Source organism: Ursus maritimus, unplaced genomic scaffold (assembly GCF_017311325.1).
Source record: "Ursus maritimus isolate PB19 unplaced genomic scaffold, ASM1731132v1 scaffold_11, whole genome shotgun sequence".
NCBI classification, from domain to species: domain Eukaryota; kingdom Metazoa; phylum Chordata; class Mammalia; order Carnivora; family Ursidae; genus Ursus; species Ursus maritimus.
Window position 1 is genome coordinate 25966285 of NW_024423453.1, and position 21642 is coordinate 25987926.

The 21642-nt window shown below is 36.1% G+C and overlaps 1 non-coding gene across 1 annotated transcript; it reads right to left on the reverse strand.

Moving 5' to 3' along the window:
- Positions 1-18791: 18791 nt before the first annotated feature.
- On the reverse strand, positions 18792-18894 carry LOC121101930. Its single transcript, XR_005833967.1, has one exon. It is a non-coding gene; the product is annotated as a U6 spliceosomal RNA (small nuclear RNA).
- Positions 18895-21642: the final 2748 nt, after the last annotated feature.

Sequence of the window (21642 nt, forward strand, 5' to 3'; positions counted from 1 at the left end):
TGTAATTTGTGGAACAGTAGTATAAAATTTCTGGCAACAATCAAATGGAAACTTCAACATATATAATTATTTCATTAGAAAACATCTATTTTTTTGTAGAGGGGAAGAAATAAAAATTTCAATTCTGCACTATAACTTCGTTGCAGCATTTTGGGATAGGCGGAATTAGGGCAGATGTCAGTCACTTTTTAGACCTACATTATTAACATGTATTTATTTATTCTTTATAGTGTAATAACAATTTTCATTTCTCTGAACTTTTTTGTTTGTTAAGTCCTTTTCATACCTACTATCCTTTTTTTTTTTTTAAGTAGTTTAGTGAAGTATGTAAGGGCTGGTACTAAAAATTGGCATATTCATTAAATATTAATTTTTTAAAAATTTTCTTCTAAGGAAGAATTCAAATGTATCACTCATATAGTGGCTTGTGGTGGCTCATTTTTTAAATTGCTTATAGCACCTGGAATATTTAAAATAATCTTTTTTGGTTGTTTTCCATAAAACAATATGCTGAATTCCTAATCCCTAGTACGACTGGATGCAACCTTATTTGGAGATAGGAATATCGTAGGTATCTTTAGTTAAGATGAGCTAATACTGAAATAAGGTGGACGCCTAATGTAATGTAACTGGTGTCATATGAACATGCAGACACGGGGAGGATGGCAGGTGAACATGGAAAATTGGAATGAAGTATTTACAAGCCAAGGAATACCAAAGATGATCAGCAAATGGACCAGAAACTAGGAAGAGGCAAGGAAGGATTCTCCTATAGGCCTCAGAAGGAGCATAGTATTGCTGACACGTTGATGTCAAGCTTTTAGCCTCCAGAACTGTGAGACTATAAACTTCTATTGCGTTAAACCTCCCAGTTTGTGGTATTCCCTCACAGCAGCACTAGGAAGTTATAATGACTCTAAAATACATTAGGTAAACTTTCTATTTAATACTCTGCATTTTTATGTCATAGGTCTTATCACAATTTATTTTAATATTTCCTTCTCTCTCCTCAAAAAGGTCTAATCTTCTTCTAGAAACTGCTTTTGTGGGGCACCTGGGTGGCTCAGTCATTAAGCGTCTGCCTTTGGCTCAGGTCATGATCCCAGGGTCCTGGGATGGAGCCCCACGTTGGGCTCCCTGCTCGACGGGAAGCCTGCTTCTCCCTCTCCCACTCCCCCTGCTGGTGTTCCCTCTCTCGCTGTGTCTCTCTCTCTGTCAAATAAATAAAATCTTTTAAAAAAAGAAGAAGAAAAGAAACTGCTTTCGTTGTTCATAACTTGTAAATAGAGGACCCCAAATATATATTTATTGAATACTTGAAAAGTTGCATAATATCTTAAATGTCATCACTGCATAGTATACATGATACTACTTCTTAAAGCTATTAAGTAATAATTTCTAAACAGTAGTTCGAAAAGAAAAAGAAGAATCAATGGAAATAAGTGAAACTGAAGGCTTCAAGTTGAAGAACTATCAGCAGTCACTTAACTGTACCAACATTGCTACTTGTTGGTGACCAAAGCAAGAGGGCCTAGTTGGTAAGATCAAGTTCAGGTGGATAAATTGATTACCTCCATTATGATTATATAGTAATCAATGGGACAGTATTATGGGGTATGGATTTCTAAAAGGTATGTGTACAGTGTGTACCTAAATGAGAATGTATCTATAGAACATTTGTACAAAGCTTTAAATGTTTGTTGTAACATAATCCATGAGCTTGTGGTTTTGTTTTCTAATTCATTTAAGTGAGAAAAAAGAAAAAAAAAGAAAATCACTCAAATAGAAAAGTTAGAATTTTAGGCCAAATTCTAAATAATATGGAATAACTCAACCAAACTTTCTTAGCACAAAAAGCATAAGGTTTGTTTATTGTTGTTTTTTAACCGTAGTTCATTTTTTTGCCACTTGTATTTGTTTACAGTGTCTCCAATTTAGGAAGTTGGTCACAACTTGTTTAATAAGAAAATACATAAAATCAGCTAACAGAATATAAGATAATCATAAAAAGAATGAAACATCAATAAAATCCAGCAAAGTAGTATTAACCAAAAAATAAAACTGAGTTCCCCTTCTGGTTAGAGTGTAGAAGGATAATGAAAGATTGTCACTTCTACTAAAATAATAGATAATTACAGGATAAACAACAACAAAAAAACAATTTCTTCAAAGCTACTGAAAAGTGTTTGACGTAATGATATCTGAAAGAACTAAATTCTAGAATCAACACCTTTTAGTGACAGAAGCCACTTCTATCCCTAGGGCTGATCGCTGAGCTGGTGCACAATACTAAGCATAAGAAGCAGCCCGTCAGAGGACAGTTTTCGCTCAGGTGAGGAAAAATCCAGTCAAATGTTTGACAAAGTGGGGCTGGTGTTTCAGACATAAATTTGGAGGAATCTCAAATGCAAAAATAATCTCTTTGTGAAGTAATTCGCTTTAGAGGAATTTTTTTCAGTGATCAGAGGGTGTGGGTTAAACTAGAAGTGAATAGCAGCAACACCACAGAGAGTTGTCACTCCTGTCCTTACCCTAAGACAGGAGGCAGAAAAAAAATGTAATTCAACGCTCTTTTTTTTTTTTTTTAAGATTTAATTTATTTATTTGACGGAGAGAGAGAGAGCGCACAAGTAGGGGGAGCATCAGGGAGAGGGAGAAGGAGAAGCAGGCTCCCCACTGAGCAGGGAGCCCAATGTGGGACTCAATCCCATCATGACTTGAGCTGAAGGCAGCCACTTACCCGACTGAGCCACCCAGGTGCCCCTCAGTGACTCTTTTTAGGCCCTCCAGACAATTGAGGTCACAGAGCAAACTATCACAAGGCAATCTGGAGGATCATAATCAAGACCAGTTTGTTATAAACTAGTAGGAACACAAGTATTCCTACTGGGTGAATTGCTGGAAGCTGAGCGTGAATTAACTGGAGAGTAGAATGCTATCAGTCCTGTGTTAAGAGATCTCCACATTTTTGTGAGTTTTAACTTCAGGGACTCCACCAGCTACTCAAAATAAAGATCGGAAAAAATCCCTCAAGTTTCTGGTCATGGGGGTGGGGGTGGGATGTGGTAACTTTTGATATACACTTAGATAATCAGATTATTCTACATGACAAAGGCCCACTTTCCCAGAGGAATTACGAGATCTTATCTACCTGCTGAAAGAACCATTTGCAGACTTCAGTTTCCTCTTGCCTTCCTGTCTTATCTAAGGTTGGAAAGAATTTCCTTTGACTGTTACAGCCCAGAGACTCAGACCCACTAAAAGACTGATATTTAATCATAAGTTTATAGAATGCTTACCCTCTACCAAACCTTACCACCGCATTTATTAAAGTGGGAGTTGTTGGAGTACAATAGACAGTAGGAGACAGTAGGAGAAAGGGGAAAAAAGGAGGCAACAAATACATAAAGAAACTAAAGTCTGGGGCTGCTGTGGATACAGCAAACATTAAACATAACCCAGCTTCTAGTCACATTGTCACATTTACCTCACACTAAAGCCCTATTTACCTCATTCCTTTACCTACTGTGTTTTTTGTCTTCTTACTTTCTCTGAAATACAACTGGAGTTAAATATATATAAAATGTGAAATACATGAAAAAAATGGAAAATCTAGGGGGATAATATTCAGTTCACTCAAAAGAAGAGAGGAAAGAAAAAACAAAAGAGCAAAAATACAAGGAAAAAGAAAACAAATAGCAATATGGTAGACATAAATCCAACTTTTTCAATAATTATATTAAATGAAAGATATTAGGCATATCAATTAAAAGGCTGAAGACAGGGCACCTGAGTGACTCAGTCAGTTAAGCATCCAACTCTTGATCTCAGCTCAGGTCTTGACCTCAGGGTCATGACTTCAAACCCCGAGTTGGACTCCATGCTGGGTGTGGAGCCTACTTAAAAAAAGAAAAGAAAAGAAAAGAAAGGCAGGAGAGGTCAGACTGATGCAAATGCAACATCCAGGTATATGCTGTGTATATAAGATTCACACTTGAAAGTAAAAGAAAAGAAAAAATTATTCTGTGATTAGTAAGCACAAGAAAGCTGGTGAGACTTTATTAACATAAAAAAAATAGACCTCAATGTAAAGAGCATCCCAGAGACATAGAAAAATGTTTCATAACAAAAAGTGAAACTTCTCAGAAAGACAGGACAATCAGAAATACATATTCCTTAATAACAGACCTTCAAAATACAGGCAGCAAGCAGGAATCAGAACTAAAGGACAAAGCAGACCAGTCACATACACTTACGGATTTTATTATAACATTCTTAATGGTCATCCATGTTGTTGTACAGTGACTAATGATGATCTTTGGACATAAAATTCATTATTATTAAAAGGAAATTTATAAATAAATAAAATAGTAGTAGTATTAAAGGTAAATGATGAATTGTACTAAAGAAACTTAAGGCTTCTCAACAGAAGAAACTGATCAGAAAATGAAAAGACAAGACACAGAGTGGGAAGAAGTATGCCAATTGCTTGTATCTTACAAGATTTCAGCACCAATATATATAAATCTCCTACGAAGGAATAATGAAAAGACAAATGATGTGAAAAATAATTGAGTGGCTACTTCAGAAAAATATACGTGCAAATGTCCAACAAAGAAATAAAAAAATGTTCAAAATCAGCGGTTATGGGGAAATGCCAGTCACTTACGGAGAAGCTAAAATCGAAAACTGAAAATAGCAAATGTTGGCAAGGATACAGAAAAACTGGAATTCTTCTACACTGTAGGTGAAAGTGTAAGATGGAAAACCACTCTGGTAAACTGTGTAACATTTACCTATGTGTAATGTATAAAGTTAACTATAATTGTTCTATAATCTAGCAATTCTACTCCTAGATAACTACTCGAGTAAAAAAAAATATATACCCCCAAATATCTGTACAATAATAATACTTAAAGTTTATCTATTCATAGTAGACAAAGACCAGAAAAAAACCAAGTGTCTATCAATAGGTTAATGGATATTCAAAGTGTGCTTTAGTCAAACAATGAAATAGTCATCCATAGCGCTGTATATGACTAAGAAACAGTAAGAAGAAATCATCAAGAAGGAAAAAACTGATGATTCAAATAAATGGATAAATTTCAAATAATTAACTTGAGCACATGGAATGACACACATAATATATATGAATATATAATATTCAGAATATTATACATTATATAGAATATGAATTTATTATGTATATATATTTGAAGTTTTTAGAACGGGCAAAATGAAGATATAGTCATTTAATTAAGATTGGTTGTTGCCTATAGCTTGGTGATTTATGATAGGGCTACATGAGAACCTCCTGGGATGATGAAAATATTCTCTATTTTGTTTTGGTTGGTAGTTAAATGCATATATGGTTTTTGAAAATCTTTGAGTGGTAGATTTAAAACAGGCATTTTACTGAATGCCAATTATTCTTTAATAAAGTCTATTTAGAACATAAGATAAAAATTTAATATGTTGGCATTAAATTTGTTAACATAAAACTTCTTATTTAAAAGTTTGTTAAAATGTTCCTCTTTATTTTTTTAATGCCAGCGTTCCTCTTAGAGTATATCCTTTAATCAAAGCATCCCTTTACATTATATTTTTTTCTTTCTGCCATTTCCACATTGTATACATCTTTATAAAATGGAAGGTATCTCCAGAGGATTTATAATCCAGTGCTGTGCTTTCAGGCAGGGCTACAAACTGAGCCACTAAAACAGATGGTTGTCTGGTTTTTCTTACTGATGTTCAGGAAAGGACATTATATAAATTCCCTTGGTAACTCACTTTTGTGTTTAAACAACCTTAATGTCAATAAGTTGTTTCTTACATCTAACCTGAATCTCCCTTTCTCGAACATAAGTTTCACAGGCTTTTGTTTTATCCTCAGTGGAGCAAGAGAACAGATGGCCAGTATCTTCCTTTGGAAAACTATTCATGCACTTAAAAACAGTTTCTAACAAGATCCCTTATTTAATCTTAAATTTAATTATTGCAATTCGCATAATGGAAAAGATGGATCTTAGCTCAGGTTCATTTAGTCTCACACCCAAAGTTTATGGCATGGACTTTTATCTTGTAAGATGTTCAATTAATATAATTTTTTTATGTTGGTAAATACAATAGCACTATTTGATAACTTATGCTTTTCTTGTTGACTTATAGTATTTATCCCTCTATTACTACCTGAGAGAAACTCAGTGATGAAAGAAGTCTATTTAAATTTGCTTATTCGAATATTTTTGAATGTTCTCTTCTACCACCTTCTATTTTACTGCAAATCACTAGTTAATACTCGAGAAAACTATATCATGGCATTCTACATTTTTTTCTCATTACACTCATAAAAATTTAGAAAGCTAAAGTACTCAAAGCAGTGACAATCACATAGCTCTCTAAATATAAAATCTGTATATATCTGAGATGGCCTGCTTTATAGACACATCTACAGAATAGCCATCTTAAGAATAACCAGGAAAGCTCAACAAATACGTAAAAATGATGAGTTTCAAATCTTCAGAAAACGTATGTGACAGAGAAAACAACCAGGAAGACAATAAAAAATAACTAGGTATGGGACACCTGGGTGGCTCAGTTAGTTAAGCATCTGCCTTTGGCTCAGGTCATGATCCCAGGATCCTGGGATCAAGCCCCATATTGGGCTCCATGCTTAGTGGGGAGCCTGCCAATCCTCCTGCTTGTGCTCTCTCTCTCTGACAAATAAATTAATAAAATCTTTAAAAAAAAAGGAGTGCACCAAGCGGGCCGTACAGCTCGGGGAGCATGAGAGAGAGAGAGAGAGAGAGAGAGAGGATCTCCAGCAGACTCCATGCTGAGCGCGTTGCCCAACGCGGGGCTTGATATCACAACCCTGAGATCATGACCTGAGCCGAAACCAAGAGTTGGACGCTCACCCAACTGAGCCACCCAGTCAGGTTAAGGGAGGAATTAAGAAGGCGGAGGAGTAGGGGACCCCTTTTTCAGCCGGTCCCCTGAGTCTAGTTGGATAGGTACCAGACCATCCTGAACATCCACGGAATCAGCCTGAGACGCAGGAAATTACATCTGGATCTCTACAAATGAACATCTCCAGCGCTGAGTATTGAGGTATGAAGCGAGGAGCCGTGAAACTGTGCACAGATATCGGAAGATAAACGGGAGGGGGAGGGAGCCACCGCATTTGGGCACTGGAAAGCGGTAGCCACCTACACGGGGGGAGCGGGCGGGCTCTCGGACCGGCACCCGCGAGAGAGCAGACTGAGACTGTGACCCGGGAGCGTGCACGACAAGACTGAAAACCGGAGTTCTTGTGCGCTCACTGGAACCAGACTGAGACTGGGAGCTCCGGGAGCGCGCAGGGGCGGCTGGTGGTGTTAGAAACACAAAGGACAGAGACGCGCCGGCCCTGGAAGTGAGAGCTGGGACGCGGGGTGTGGGGCACACATCCCAGGATGCAGCAGGGTTGAGCAGCACCTACAGAAACAGAGTTAAAGTGGCCAGAACATTAGTGGAGAACAGTCCGCGATCCCTCTGTTCTGAAACAGAGGCTGAGATTCAGCTACTGCTGCTCTGACTCTCAGAAGAGGCACAGCAAACCTCGAGGGAAAGCCGCCAGAGAACAAAAGCCTGGAAATACCGGCTCACACTGTGCCCATCCCCATCCCCCCTCACAGGGGACACAGAGACTCTACCCAAACAGGGTTGCCTGAGTATAGGCGTGGCAGGCCCCTTCCCCAGAAGGCAGCCTGAAAAATCAAGAAGCCCACATCCCTAAGATCCCTATAAAACAAGTGTGCACTGCCTGGGTCCTGGTCAATAATTTGGGCTCTGGACAACCCCACAACCTCTCCTTATTAGAATGATGAGAAGGAGAAATTCCCCCCAGCAAAGAAAAGACAATGAGTCTGCGACCTCTGCCACAGAACTAATGGATATGGATATAACCAAATTATCAGAAATGAAATTCAGAGTAACAATGGTTAAGATGATGTGTAGACTTGAAAAAAAGTATTAACGAAAATGATAATGAGAATATAGAATCTCTAAGGGTGGAAATGAGAGCGAATTAAAAATTCTATGAGCTAAATGCAGTCAAAACTAGAGGCTCTGATGGCCAGGGTGAATGAGGCAGAAGAACGTATCAGCGAATTGGTGGATGGGTTAGTAGAAGAGAAAGCTAAAATAGAATCTGGGCTCAAAAAAATCCATTCTCAAGAATGTAGGTTACTGGAGATTACTGACTCAATGAAACGTTCCAATGTCAGAATCATCAGCAACCCCAAGAGGGTGGAGAAAAACAGAGGTCTAGAAGAGATATTTGAACAAATTCTACCTGAAAACTTCCCTAATCTAGCTAAGGAAACAAGCATTCATGTCCAAGAGGCAGAGAGGACCCCTCCCAAGCTCAACCACAACAAACTATGCCACGTCACGTCATAGTGCAATTCACAAATATTAGATCCAAGGATACAGTATTGAAAGTGGCCAGGGCAAAGAAATTTCTCACGTACCAAGGCAAAGGTATCAGAATTACGTCAGACCTGTCTACACAGACCTAGAATGAGAGAAAGGGTTGGGGAGGCATTTTTAAAGCTCTTTCAGAGAAAAACATGCAGCCAAGGATCCTTTATCCAGCAAGGCTGTCATTCAGAATTGATGGAGAAGTAAAGACCTTCCAGAATCGCCAGTCATTCACCAATTTCGTAACCACAAAACCAGCCCTACAGGAGATAATAAGGGGCGTTCTACAAAAGTAAAAAGGCCCCAAGAGTGATACAGAACAGAAAGTCACAATCGATTGAAACAAAGAGTGTACCAGCAACATGGCATCTTTAAAATCATATCTCTCAATATTCAGTCTCAATGTAAATGGCCTAAATGCTCCCATAATTTGCCACAGAGTTGCAGGTTGGATAAAAAGACATGACCCATCCATTTGCTGTCTACAAGAGACTCATTTTGAACCTAAAGATACATTCAGACTGAAAGTAAAGGAATGGAATACCATCTTTCACGCCAATGGACCTCAAAAGAAAGCTGGGGTAGCAATTCTCATATCAGACAGATTGGATTTTAAACTAAAGACTATAGTTAGAGACACAGAAGAGCACTATATTATTCTTAAAGGATGTATCCAACAAGTGGATATGACAATTATAAATATATATGCCCCCAACAGGGGAGCAGCTAGATACACAAGCCAACTCTTAACCAGAATAAAGAGACATATAGATAAAAATACGTTAATAGTAGAGGACCTCAGCACTCCACTATCAGCAATAGACAGAGCACCAGAGCAGAAAACCAACATAGAAACAAGAGCTTTGAATGCCATACTGGATGAGTTGGACCTCATAGATATATATAGAACACTACAACCCAGAACCAGAGAATACTCATTCTATCTTAATGCCCATGGAACATTCTCAAGAATAGACCATGTTCTGGGTCACAAAACAGGTTTCAACCAATACCAAAAGACTGAAATTATTCCCTGCATATTCTCAGACCACCACACTTTGAAATTGGAACTCAACCACAAGGAAAAATTTGGAAGAAACTCAAACACTTGGAGACTAAGAACCATCCTGCTCAGGAATGATTCAATAAACCAGGAAATCAAAAATCAATTTAAACAATTTATGGAGACCAACAAGAATGAAAACACAACAGTCCAAAACCTATGGGATACTGCAAAAGCAGTCCTAAGGGGGAAATACATAGCCATCCAAGCCTCACTCAAAAGAACAGAAAAATCTAAAATGCAGTTTTTATATTCTCACCTCAAGAAGCTTAAACAGCAACAGAGGGACAGGCCTAATCCACTCACGAGGAAGCAGTTGACCAAAATTAGAGCTGAAATCAATGAATTAGATACCAGGAGTACAGTAGAGCAGATCAACAGAACTAGAAGCTGGTTCTTTGAAAGAATTAATAAAATTGACAGACCACTGGCAACTTATCCAAAAGAAAAGAGAAAGGACCCAAATTAATAAAATTATGAATGAAAAAGGAGAGGTCACAACCAACACCAATGAAATTGGAAGGATTATTAGAAAGTTTTATCAACAGCTTTATGCCAATAAATTTAGCAATCTGGAAGAGATGGAGGCCTTCCTGGAAACCCATAAACTACCAAGACTGAAACAGGAAGAAATTGATTTCTTAAACAGGCCAATTAATTATGAAGAGATTGAGTCAGTGATAAACAACCTTCCAAAAACCAAAATTCCAGGCCCAGACGGTTCTCCTGGGGAATTCTACCAATCATTTAAGGAAGAAATAATACCCATTCTCCTAAAGCTATTTCCAAAAATAGAAACAGAAGAAAATCTACCAAACTCATTCTATGAGGCCAATATTACCTTGATCCCCAAACCAGGCAAAGACTCCATCAAAAAGGAGAATTACAGACCAATTTCCCTAATGAATATGGACACCAAAATTCTCAACAAGATCCTGGCTAATAGAATCCAACAGTACATTAAAAGGATTATCCATCATGACCAAGTGGGATTCATCCCTGGGATGCAAGGGTGGTTCAACATTCGCAAATCAATCGGTGCCTTAGATTTTATCCAGAAAGAAAAATTCAGAAATCATATGATTCTTTCAATAGATGCAGAAAAAGCATTTGACAAAATACACCTTTCTTTCCTGATTAAAGCACTTCAGAGTGTAGGGATAGAGGGTACATTCCTCAATCTCATAAAAACCATGTATGAAAAGCCTACAGCAAATATCATTCTCAATGGGGAAAAGCTGGAAGCCTTTCCCTTAAGATCAGGAACACGACAATGATGCCCACTCTTATCATTATTATTCAACATAGTACTAGAAGTCCTTGCGATAGCAATCAGACAACAAAAAGGGATAAAAGCTATCCAAATCAGCAAAGAAGAAATCAAACCATCTCTCTTCACAGATGAAATGATACTCTATATGGAAAACCCAAAAGAATCCACTCCCAAACTATTAGAAGTTACAGAGCAATTCAGTAATGTGGCAGGATACAAAATCAATGCTCAGAAATCAGTTGCATTTCTATACACGAATAACGAGACCGAAGAAAGAGAAATTAGGGAATCCATCCCATTTACAATAGCACCAAAAACCATACGTTACCTTGGAATTAACTTAACCAGAGACGTAAAGGACCTATATTCTAGAAACTATAAATCACTCTTGAAAGACATTGAAGAAGACACAAAAAGATGGAAAAATATTCCATGCTCATGGATTGGAAGAATTAACATAGTTAAAATGTCCATGCTACCCAGAGCAATCTACACTTTCAATGCTATCCCGATCAAAATACCAAGGACATTTTTCAAAGAACTGGAACAAACAGTCCTTAAATTTGTATGGAAACAGAAAAGGCCCCGAATCTCCAAGGAACTGTTGAAAAGGAAAAACAAAGCTGGGGGCATCACAATGCCGGATTTCGAGCTGTACTACAAAGCTGTGATCACAAAGACAGCATGGTACTGGCACAAAAACAGACACATAGACCAATGGAACAGAATAGAGAACCCAGAAATGGACCCTCGGCTCTTTGGGCAACTAATCTTTGATAAAGCAGGAAAAAACATCCGGTGGAAAAAAGACAGTCTCTTCAATAAATGGTGCTGGGAAAATTGGACAGCTACATGCAAAAGAATGAAACTTGACCACTCTCTCACACCATACACAAAAATAAACTCCAAATGGATGAAAGACCTCGATGTGAGACAGGAATCCATCAAAATTCTAGAGGAGAACATAGGCAGCAACCTCTACGACATCGGCCAAAGCAACCTTTTTCATGACACATCCCCAAAGGCAAGAGAAACAAAAGATAAAATGAATTTATGGGACTTCATCAAGATTAAAAGTTTCTGCACAGCCAAAGATGTTGCTGCTTATGTTCTCCTCTAGAATTTTGATGGATTCCTGTCTCACATCGAGGTCTTTCATCCATTTGGAGTTTATTTTTGTGTATGTGTTCAAAATCATTAGCCATCAAGGAAATTCAAATCAACACCACACTGAGATACCACCTTACGCCAGTTAGAATGGCAAAAATTGACAAGGCAAGAAACAACAATTGCTGGAGAGGATGTGGAGAAAGGGGATCCCTCCTACATTGTTGGTGGGAATGCAAGTTGGTACAGCCACTCTGGAAAACAGTGTGGAGGTCCCTTAAAAAGTTAAAAATTGAGCTACCCTATGACCCAGCCATTGCACTACTGGGTATTTACTCCAGAGATACAGACATAGTGAAGAGAAGGGCCATATGCGCCCCAATGTTCTTAGCAGCATTGTACACAATAGCTAAATCATGGAAGGAGCCAAGATGCCCTTCAACAGATGACTGGATTAAGAAGTTGTGGTCCATATATACAATGGAATATTACTCAGCTATCAAAAAGAACGATTTCTCAACATTTGCTGCAACATGGACAGCACTGGAGGAGATAATGCTAAGTGAAATAAGTCAAGCAGAGAAAGACAATTATCATATGATTTCTCTCGTCTATGGAAAATAAGAACTAGGAAGATCGGTAGGGGAAGAAAGGGATAAAGAAAGGGGGGTAATCAGAAGAGGAAATGAAGCATGAGAGACTATGGACTCTGAGAAACAAACTGAGGGCTTCTGAGGGGTTAGGGGTGGGGGAATGGGATAGGCTGGTGATGGGTAGTAACGAGGGCATGTATTGCATGGTGCACTGGGTTTTATACGCTACTAATGAATCATCGAACTTTACATCAAAAACCAGGGATGTACTGTATGGTGACTAACATAATATAATAAAAAAAAAAAAACATTAAAAAAAGAAGACGAAGAAGGCATAAGGGAAGACAATACTTTCCCAAACAATAGGCAAAATAGACAAATACAATGATACAGAGACAAAGCTAATGGAATTATCAGATTATGACCCCCAAATAAATATAATTAAATATTTCAGTTTGAGTGACCAGATAAAATTTTTTGGTTAAATAACTGGAGACTGTTAAAATGAATCCAATACAAATTATAAATTTACAAAGAAATTCTGAAATTAATAATTTATGGATTTAATAGCCGATTAAACCTAGCTCAAGAGAGAGAATTATCAAACTTACATATAACAAAAATATCTACACTGGAGTTTGGAAAGACAAAGTGATTGGAAATATAGAAAAACTAAGAAATAAAAACATTTTAAAAGTATAATATTCATGTAATTAGATTCCCCGAAGGGAAATAGGGAGGAGAGGGAGAGGATAGGGAGAACGTAGGCACAAGTAAATTGGAAGAGATAACAAATACGAAATTTCAAACCAATGGAAGGCATTAAGTTATTATTTCAAGAACCACTATGTAATTTATCAGCATTGAATTATACACACGTGAACACACATTCATATAATAACAAGTCATAACATAGTAACCTTCTAAAACCTAAGAAAAGATAGGAAATCTTAAAAGCAGAAGAAAAATAGACATTTTTACATTTAAAGCCATGAAAATAAGAATTAGAGCTAATTTCTCAGTGTAAAAGTGGCAGCCAGAATAAAATGGGGTGTTCTACTGAAAGTGCTTTAAGGAAATAACTGCTAGTCTAGACCCAACATCAAGTAAAATTCGATGTCAATAATGAAGACATTCCCAGACAAAGTAAAACAGTAAGAATATGTTTACAGTAATTGAAGGCTCTTCTCCAGGCAGAAGAAATTATTCCATTTAGAAAGTTTATGATGCAGGAGGAAATGATGAGTAAATGTAAAATGAGGACAATGGTAAATATCATGACATATCTAATTGATTGCTGACTGTATGCAAAAATTGTATTTTGAGAGTCTAAATTATATATAAAATGAATACATAAATTGGGAAAGAATAAATAAATATTAAGTGTTCTAACTAACTCATGCATGGCCCAAGAAGTGAAGAAGTACCATTTCATACCATATTTTAATAAATGAGGAAAGCCTGTTGAAATTTCTAGGGTAAACACTTAATATAATAGTAAGATGATGTACAATTAGTAAGTTAGTAGTGAGGAATATAAACAATTTTTAACAATAATGAGTGCAAATCTAGTGCAATTCTATTCAACATTCTCATAGGATGTTTTCTGGAGTGGGCAAATTAATTCAATATTTGCAAGGGAACAGAGGGTGAAGGCTATCTAAGGTTAGCCAAGGTAATACTGAAGGGGTAGAGCAAATACAAAGTGTTACCTGATGCACAAAGTTTTCAAAGGCAACAACTGGCTACAAAAATTATTATGTTTTAAAATTTTAATGGCATTTATGAATAATATTCATATTTATTTCATTACTGTAAGTATTAAATTTACTTTCATTTGTATGTTGATACATTTTTAGATGAAAACTCATTGAACATTTAAATCAAACAGATACAAACAATGAAGAGATTGTTTGGGATTATGTAACCCTGAAGTCCAGAAGCACACAGGCTTCAGGCTTGGCTAACCCATGGCTGAACTATGTAATCAGAAACAGGTTCTTTCCGGGGCGCCTGGGTGGCACAGCGGTTAAGCGTCTGCCTTCGGCTCAGGGCGTGATCCCAGCGTTATGGGATCGAGCCCCACATCAGGCTCCTCCGCTGGGAGCCTGCTTCTTCCTCTCCCATTCCCCCTGCTTGTGTTTCCTCTCTCTCTGGCTGTCTCTATCTCTGTCGAATAAATAAATAAAATCTTAAAAAAAAAAAAAAAAAAAGAAACAGGTTCTTTCCATCTCTGTGTCTTGCCATGGCTGGTGTTGCCTTATCACACCTAGTGATGATGATATTTTAAACTTTTTTAATGATATTATTTGTCTTTTTTTAATGGAGTGCTTATTTTTTTTCTTAGAAACCTGAAATGCTTAAATAAAGTATTCCATTTCACAAATATTATAAAATTTATATTTCCATTTCCCAACCAGTGAACAATTATTCTAAATTTTAAACAATTTAAACAATTTAAAATATAGTTTTCTTTAGTAACAAAGTTGAAATAAATGCTCTGTACATATGTAATAATTTCTCTAGGAAATATGTGTGTATACACACACATACTCTGTTATATTTATACATAGAAAGCATATATATAGTATAAATGTTTATATATAGAGTATGTATAACTTTGCTATGTATATCCAAATTGCTCTTTAAAAGTGATTGTATATTTTATACCTTTGCCAGCAACTATTTCCATATCTTTGTCAGCACTTGATAATATCAGACTTTTTAAATTGCCGCCTTTCCAATGAGTTGAAACTGCCAAAAATTGGTTGTTTTAAGTTATATTTCTTTGATTCCTACTGAGCTTAATTTGATTTTATACAGGTATATTGACAAATCAGATTTGCTTTTCTGTGACTTCCCTCTTCATTTTTATTTTTTATTATTTTTTAAAGATTTTGTTTATATATTTTTGAGAGAGAGAGCAGGAGTCAGGGGGAGGGGCAAGAGTCAGAAACAGACTCCCCACTGAGCAGTGAGCCTCATGTGGGACTTCATCCCAGACTCTGGCCAACGACCTGAGCCAAAGTCTGACACTTAAATGACTGAGCCACCCAGGCTTCATTTTTAATGTCAATTAGATCAGGCAGAGTTCTAACAGAAAACTGATAGTATACTCAAATGAGATAACAGAGGACTTTAAGAAAGGACCACTTTACAAAGATGTGGGCAGTGTTGAGGCAAACAAGAAGAAACGTTGAAGCACCCTGGGGCTAACAATATCAGGGAGTTGGTGATACCAACAGATTTGATAGAGAAAGTGATTTCTAGAACATGCCTGAAAAGAGGAAGTATAGGAGACATCTGCCTTACAGATGATGTGGCTTTTGTAGAGGGATGCACTTAACCCCAGGTGCCTAAGCAGGCAGGTAGACAGAAATGTAAATACCTTGCCCTCCTCTTCTCATTACTTTCCTAGCTTCTGCTGATTGATAGATCCCACCTGCTAAACCCAAATGTGAAACTAGAAGTAAGGGATCACCTTGATGCAATCTACAAAATTTAGTGTCCTGGGATATGGAAAATGGTAGCAAAAGATGGAAAATGAGTGGAAAGAAGCAAATGATCAATACCTTGCTATCCTTCGTATTTGCTTTTTTAATGTTTTGTTGGTTTTCTATTTAAATTAAAAAATTAAATTGAGTGTAATGTTTCTTTGTGTAATATGTTTCAAATGTCTTTTCTCATTCTACATTCGCATGTCCTTTTGAATGCAGGTAAAATTAGTAACTGTGAAAATTTAAACTTTATGGATGCAGGAAATTTTGCATTTACTACTACATTCTTAGCATCTGGATGAATTTCTGGAACATAGCAATCGCTTAATATTTGTTGAATGAATGAATAAATGAATATTTTCCTTTAGGTTTTCTGCTGTTATGTATTATTTTCTTTCTTTCTTTCTTCCTCTTTTTTTTTCTTTCTTTCTTCTTTCTTTCTTTCTTTCTTTCTTTCTTTCTTTCTTTCTTTCTTTCTTTCTTTCTTTCTTTCTTTCTTTCTTTCTTTCTATTTTCTCTTTAGAGAGGGAGAGAGAGAGGGGCGGGGGCAGAAGGAGAGAGAGAGAGAATCTTAAACAGGCTCCACACCCAGCACAAAGCCCAACAGAGGCTCAGTTTCACAGCCCTGAGATCATGACCTGAGCTGAAATCAAGAGTCAGACACTTAACCGACACAGCCATCCAGGTGCCCCGTTTATGTATTATTTTTCATCTTTTCCTATAGTGAGATATACTAAGAGTATCACTGAGATATTCTATATTTTTTACCTAATAACTTAAAATTTTCTTTTTCTTATTTATATGTTAATCCACCTGGACTTTTATACTGTATGATGTGAAGTAGGGATTCAATTGTGTAAATATGTATTTATATGTGACATATATGTGTATGTCAATATATGCCTATGTATATTTTTTATGTGATATGCACTGTCCACACTCAATGTACTGATATGTAATGTGTCTTATGTCATGCGTCATGTGACATATGGCAAATAACCACACGTATTTATTTCTCTATATCTGACCTAGCATCTGTCTTACTGATTCATAATTTGCACTTTTGTCAAAATTATATTCAGTTCTATAATAATTCTATCTCCTTGGTTAGATATGTTGTATTTTTACAATTACCTTGGTCTTCCATATGAATTTTGGGATCATTTTTTCAAGTTCTATAAAAATATCTCATTGATATGTTGATGAGATTGGCACTAGATTTATAGATTAACTACAAGAAAAAGGACAGCTTTATAATATTGATTCTTCCTAACTAATAGACATGCTTTTTGTTCTTTAATAATAGTCTGTAATTTTCCATATTAAGGTCTAGAATAACTTAAGTTGAGTTTATTCTTTAGTACCTACAAAATTTTTTAACAGACATCATACTTAATATTGAAATTCACAAGCATCCCATGTGCATTGTTATTCTTACTGTTCAATATTGTACCGGATGTCCTAGTCACTGAGTAACACATATGCCAGATATTAAATTCCATATAAATTTGAAATGACATTTAAAAATTGCGGTTGTTTCTAGAAAATGTAGTTATTTATATAGAAACTTTAACATAATCTATGAATAACCAGAAATAATAAAACAATTTAATAAGATTGCTGTATAAAAATATTAATAGTGCTCCTATTTAGCAGAGATAACCAAGTAAAAAAAAGAATAAGGTACAAAAAACCTACTCACAACAGCTTCTTTTATTTCTCTTCTAAAATATGATACAATGTGTTTAACAATGGTTGGAATTTTATTGATTTTCTTCTGGGTTAAGAATTTTTGTCCTACATAAAACATTTTTTAAGTGCTGAAAATATCTAATACTTATTTCTATTTCAATATTTTATATTTTTCTTCACAATTTCTTTTGTTTTTATGTTGTCACTAACTCCTACCTAAGGCCTATTACCCTTACTCTCATTATTTTATGCTGTCATTTCTGCCTGCATTCTTGGAGGTAATTTTCAGTTTTTCACCATTATATTAATTCCACTTTCCACCATCAAAATTCTGTTCTTTTTATTTTCAATGTAGCTTTTGTTTCTGTTATTAGGGTTTATTTTTGGGGGGATGGGGAGTCTTTGAATTATTTTTTTTCCACTCTTTGTTCTATTGCATAAATACTATTTGGTAACTTCAAATGTGTTTAGTAGCAAATAGTCTTAATTCCCTTAAATACTCCCTTTTTGGATTTTGACTTGTGTAGACCCTTGACCCTAATTAGACCATAATTCCTTTTTGACTTTGTGTAGACCCTTTTTCTTCTAACTCTTCAGGGAAAATTCTTTTTTTTCCCCTGCTTTTCCAATACTATTTATGTGTGAATGCTTATTTTTTCCTTTATCACAGAACAAGGAGCTTTTAACCTTGAGATATTGTGTATCATCATATAGGATATCTATGTTGTCATGGACCCATTTATTATTCACATTTGTGCTCATGGAATAATCTTTTCAGATGTTCACATAAAAGCAGTCTGATATGTATAGCTTTTCTTTCCCAACATCTGGCAAATATCTAGTTTATGTAGATTTGCCAATGTGAGACAAAATTTAATCCCAGCTCCTCTGCCTGTCTCATAAAAAAGTACTTCCTACATAGAACATATAAAATGTTCCTGCTCTAAATCACCTTGGCTTGCTTAAACATTTTTAACTTTTGAAAATCACAATACACTCACTTTGCAATGTAACCTTTGATGTCTCTTCATCAAGTCTCATTGGTTAACCCTAGGAATGTAATTGCTACAACTTATAAGTCCTGTAGACAAATTGTTTTCAGAGTTTATAGCTAACAGTTCATCGTCTTTCCATCGTCCTTGTGCAGGGGCCATGCTAATCTCTGTATGATTCCCATTTTAGTATATGTGCTGCTGAAGCTAGCACAAGAGTTCACCATCTTTTCGATTAAAGTGGCAGATAGAGTCCAAGGCTGGGGTATAAGGGAATGAGGAAAAAGGGATAATCATTTCACCTAATTCCTTTTTGGGTAAATTTTCTTAGTTTTCATTGGCATAGCAAGAGATATTTTCAATTACTTATTTTTTCAGTCCAATTCTTTTTAATATATATTATAGTTAGTGAAAATATCTCTGGGATACTGGGAATCACTTACCAGCTCTTTTAAAAGACACCATAAGAAAATTTTGTATTTTTCTTTGAATTATATTTCCTTTATTGGGATGTTGAAACAGGCTGTATCAGGGCTGCTAGTTACATGCCATGCTAAATGTACAATCCTGCAGACTGATTTTATATTGAAATGTTAACACCATTTAGAGTAAAATCTTAAGCACAGAAGATATTCTCTGAATGGATATTTAGAATCTCTCTCCTTTTGAATTCTCTCATGTTTGATTTTCAGATCAGGCACTAGTAATCAACAGTTGTAGTGAATACCCAATCTGAGACTCACATTGCATAGAGAGTGATAGAAATAGATAAAGACTGTCAGACAGAAAAAGAGAAAGTGACAAAGAGGGAATACTAAGGATAATTTACTTGGATATATAAACTATTCATTCTAAAATAATAAGAGTAGATAGAGGGAACAAAGCTGTCTTGCTCTTCCTGTCTCCACGTACAAATCATTCTAACCAGACTCCAGTGCAAGACTCTAACAATGGGCAGAAGTTAAAATAGTTAAAATCTACTTAAAATACAAAAGTGAAGAAAAACTTTCTTAATTAGTATGTTTTTCCCTTGGAAGTGTGAATTATTTTTTCTCCATAACAAAGCCTTAGCAACATATATCACATATAATTTGCAAATGGATTTGTATGACGTACCAGCCAGCAACAAGGTAGGTTTTTGTCTTCTGTCTTGAGCCTATAGAGAGGAATTACTCACTTGAGGGAAAAATATGATATTTTTTGCTCTTACTACTAAAAAAAACCCCACAGGAATTGAACTGCATGAGTTTTTGACATATGAGATATATGTAATTGAAAAAAAAAATATGCCCTGAACTTTATTTCAATAGTGTTTGTTGATGTAATTATTAATGGTATATTACTGAAATGATATAAGTTTATACAAATACAACTTTTTTCTTTGTGTCCACTACATCCTATCAGAAGGATGAACAAGAGATCACTTCTTATTGGTTTGTTTTGACTTTTAGAGTTAGACATGATGTCAGTATTTGTTTATTTCTTTTTCAAATAAACTCACTTTTTAAAACACAGTTCTTTGTTATGAATATTAATGGAAGGCATCTACTAGCTTTATGATTATTATTTTGCCGATGAAGTTACTTTTAGCTTTAAGTGGTCAATAACACTATTGGTTCAACCCAAGTTGTACCTGTGCAAGTCTTAAAGGCTTCCACAGATCCATCCAGGTGCTTATAAAGGACCAAACCAAACAAGACCAAACCAAACAAGATGCTCCGTACCAAAGGGAGAAAGCATGGGGTTCTTCCCTCTTTTTTTTTTATGATGTATAGAAGAAACTAACAAATATCTTTTTTTTTTTTTTTTGGTTATTGAAGATAGACATATACATCTTAAAAATGTATATTTCTATGGTGAAAGAACTCTCGATTCAGATTTAGATAGAATTAGTTATATTTTTATTTATACAAGTATAGATACACACGCACATACACACATAGATCATGAGGTTCTTAGAGATTATGTAATTATCAACTTTTTTTTTAAGATTTTATTTATTTATTTGACAGAGATAGAGACAGCCAGCAAGAGAGGGAACACAAGCAAGGGGAGTGGGAGAGGAAGAAGCAGGCTCCTAGCAGAAGAGCCCGACGTGGGGCTCGATCCCAGAACGCCGGAATCATGCCCTGAGCTGAAGGCAGACGCTTAACGACTGCGCCACCCAGGCGCCCCGACTATCAACTTTTTATTCAGATTTTCAAATCGTAATTTTTATTTTAGAAACATTTCCATATATTAAATCATAGTTGTTAAGTTAATATTATATATAAAATGAGTGAACATTCATTTGATGAACTAGATTAACATTCTTATTTAACAAGTAAATAATGATTGCTTCCTAATATAATGGCCATTGATTGCTGTTCTCCAGTTCATAATGATAACAACAATGGATAATCACAGTCATCAAACCAGGTCCCATATGTAAACACTGCCTTTTAGGATTTTGTTCATCTCATCTTGGCCTATTTCAAACATTCATAAGCCCCAATTATACCCTAATTAACAATTTGGGAACAAAATACACAGAAACAAATTGATAAGTGACTAATACTTTTCCTTTGTGGGGCACCTGGGTGGCTCAGTCAGTTAAGTCTCTAACTCCTGGTTTGGCTCAGGTCATATCTCAGGGTTAGGAGATGGAGTCCTGTATCAGGCTCCCCACTAGATGCGGAGCCTGCTTAAGATTCTCTCTCTCTCTCCCTCCACCCCCCAGCCCCTCATATGCACACTCTTCCTCTCTTAAAAGCAAACAAACAAAAAAAACCTTTAAAATTTTTCTTTTCCTTATTGGCGCTCTTTTGTATCACTATCTTTTCATGTTTTAGAAGTGTAAAAAGCCGGGGCGCCTGGGTAGCGGAGTCGTTAGGCGTCTGCCTTCGGCTCACGGCGTGATTCCGGTGTTGCGGGATCGAGTCCCACATCAGGCTTCTCAGCTGGGAGCCTGCTTCTTCCTCTC